Source organism: Cannabis sativa, chromosome 4 (assembly GCF_029168945.1).
Source record: "Cannabis sativa cultivar Pink pepper isolate KNU-18-1 chromosome 4, ASM2916894v1, whole genome shotgun sequence".
NCBI lineage: Eukaryota > Viridiplantae > Streptophyta > Magnoliopsida > Rosales > Cannabaceae > Cannabis > Cannabis sativa.
This window is the reverse complement of record NC_083604.1, coordinates 70,291,633-70,294,900: the sequence shown is the minus strand read 5'-3', so window position 1 is coordinate 70,294,900 and position 3,268 is coordinate 70,291,633. Positions and strand designations below refer to the sequence as shown.

Sequence of the window (3,268 nt, the reverse complement as noted above, 5' to 3'; positions counted from 1 at the left end):
TTTGTAGGCAAAGAATTGCTTCCAAAGTTTATTGATTTCATACAGAATTAGATTCTACATTAAATTATTCAACTAACTTTCTTTTGATTAAAGATATACCTTTCCTGATATATTTGTAAATTTGAAGACTTTTTACTACATGTTGGTAAATATTTAACCGTTATTAGTTACATACATTATAAATGTTATACCTTTACCTTTAACTATACCTATATTATCTCAATTTTTATTTAAAAAAAATGTTAAAATTTTACACAGTAACACGTACTTATGCTACCTATGTTTGAATTTTGCAACTGAAAAAGTTCGGTTGGAAAATAGGTAAGGTATATTAATTAATTTCCAAAGAAACCGCTAAGAGTACTCACAACAATTTCTCTACTTTATTCTTTAAGATACATTATTAAAATTTCACTTTTTTTATTTTACCTAGAACTTTTCCATTACATCATACAAAAACTTGTTTATTTTTCTTTTTTAATTTCATTTAAATAATATATTTATAAATAAAATATTATATATATGTAAATAAAATATTATATCTTTATATATTAAAAGTGCCTATCTAACGACAATTCTTGGTTTAACAGAATATACTTATTTTTAAAAGAATATTCTGTTAAATTTAACTATGTTAATAGGTTTGATCTCCCGTTAACAAATAAACCCAATAATTAAAACCAAAAAATTAAAAAATCTTTTAAATATTAATAATCTTTTTTTAAATTAAAAAAATCATCTTATGAATTCTTGGTTTATGAGAAATTTATGGGTGACTTTTTTTTAAAATATTTTTTATATATAAAATGTGACTATATTTAACGTTATTCTGATCAGAAAACATTAATTATAATTGATTAATTTTAGCTAAATAATCCTACCAATCTAACAAATTAAACCCTAGCCTCCAACACAACCTTTACCAGCCTGTCGAAGCTTCCGTACAGCGAAAGAACCCATAGCCAGAGCGACTACGATGGTCTTCTCTTCTTCGAGCACGCTCGCAAGACTACCGAAGTTTCCTACAGCCAGAACCCTTTATGCTGATGTTGCCATCTCTCTATTCATCTTCTTTTCTTATTCATTCTCTTTTTATCTCTTAATTTTTCTTAATTTTATTCTTCTAAATTTACAGTTTCATGGCTTCGAAATACTGATGATGTAAAATTTTCATCAAATATGTGAAGAGACGATGGACAAGCCAATTGCAATTACAATCCCTGAATGAACAGTTTTCTGTTGAAGGATCCAGAGATATCGAGGTAGGAAATATAGATCTATGGTAGGGATCTAGCATAAAAAAAAGGTTTTGATTTTTTTTCTTTTTCTCCCTCCCATTAGTTGGAAGAGACTCAACATCATGTTTTACGATTTGATTTTTCTAATAGAAAAATAAAATAAAGAAAGGAATAAGTTTTTTGTGAAAATAATTCAACATTAGAATTTGATTTAATGCCAAGAAATATATTATGGAGTTGGTATTCTTTGCAGGTTTGTATCGCCATCAAAATGAAATCAGGGACTTCTTAACACATCTATTAAAAATATTTCAATTTTTTTTTTTAGAAACCGAATTCGATTTAAACTTAATTTGAAGTATTACGATTCGCATTCTGCATCTGCCGCTCGCTTGGTCTCTATCAATCCTACAGGTTGCATGGCTTGCGCGGAGGCCCAATAGAACTGTAAGGGGCACAACAATGTCTTGCGATCATTTTACTGCGACGGAGTTGGTGGCTTTCGATAGCGACAACGATAGTGAGATAATCGATGAGTGCATCATCATCAAATGTGACTGTGAGTGCAAGAACAAAAAAACAATTGTAACATTGAGTGGGAAAATAGTTGCTCAAATGGAGTGGTGGAGCATTGTGGAGCAACTTTCGTCTACTAAATATAATTATCTCATTATAGTAGTTTTAGCAATTTTTCTACGATGAGGAAAGAAAAAAAGTGATGGGAAGTTGCTTGTAATTTTGATTTTTGCCCCTATATTTTATTTACCATTTTTGTAATAATTAAGTTACCATTTTGATTTATTATATTCTAACACCAATTAACATTTTCTTTTAGCTTATAAATGTTTTGAAGGAACCTTGTTTGGATTTGAGTATCTTTGTGCAACACTTGCAATTGAGTGGCTACACAATTCTGCCTTCATATTTCATGATATACTTATAAATGTTAACTTTTATTCTTTATATGTTTTTTTATGTGATTCAACTATTACTGTTACTTGTGGTTTCTTCTCGGATCAGGTTATTGTGATGCTGCTGAATGTGCGCTGCCGTGCAATAATGTTGCAACTCAGTGCTCACTGCTCAGGGTGTGAAGTTGGTTCTTCCATGTCTCTTAAAGGTATTTAACTTTTACTTATATATATAAATATATATTGGAGCATTTTTTTTACTCATTATGATTGCTTTTTTTGTTTTTTTTTCCAATTATAAGTTAATTCTTTATATGAAACATTAGTTTAATGAATTTGGCAAGGTCTTGAAGATAAAGCTTGGTGAACAAATCAAAGTAGTGATTATTACTTGGTGCAATGAGGTACAATGCTCATAGAAAATTTCCCTGTGTCTCCCTAAGATTTTCCAAGATGTCTCAGGTCTTTCCCCGTGCTTCTGAATTTTTTATTTAATTTTTTGGTAAAATATTTTATGTTTGAATTTAATTTTGTTTTATGAATGCAGGTTTAGACAAATACCCATCCAAAAGTCCAGCTAGCTAGGCAAATAACACTTCAACAATTTTTTTCCTCTAATTCATATAGTAGTTCTTTGTTCTATAGCTATTGTAATTCATATACTATGTTTAGGTGGGGCGTGTAATAAAAAATTCAGAAATATATTCTCTTGTTCCTATGCTTTTGATGGGTCTTACAGATCTCAATGACCATACAATATACTCCCTTCATTTTCTTTTAGAAGTAAAGTAAGATTAAGGATTAAAATCTAAATTTGTAACATTCTGAGTTTATAAAAAATACTAACTCAACTAACTTAATCATTTAGGGTTGTTTTGTTGTTTTTTTTCCTATCGAGAGAAAATGGGTTGGTTTTACATATGAACGTTCTATTCAATTTGTTGTGCAGAATCAATTGATACTTGATACAAATGTCTGAGTCTTTAATGGTACAACAACATGGTGCTCATGGATATTATTTTGGTTATTTTTTGAAGCAAAATTATTATTTTGGTTATTGAATCTTAATGTATCGGTTTTCTAATTGAACCAAAATCAGCTTTATACATTATTACCTAA

The 3,268-nt window shown here is 29.1% G+C and overlaps 1 long non-coding RNA gene across 1 annotated transcript; it reads left to right on the top strand.

The window, feature by feature from the left end:
• The first annotated feature begins 857 nt into the window (after window positions 1-857).
• Window positions 858-3,016, top strand: LOC133037355 (uncharacterized). The gene is made up of 5 exons (XR_009687457.1): window positions 858-1,048; window positions 1,136-1,262; window positions 1,492-2,358; window positions 2,494-2,611; window positions 2,697-3,016. It is a non-coding gene; the product is annotated as an uncharacterized LOC133037355 (long non-coding RNA).
• The last annotated feature ends 252 nt before the right edge of the window (window positions 3,017-3,268 follow it).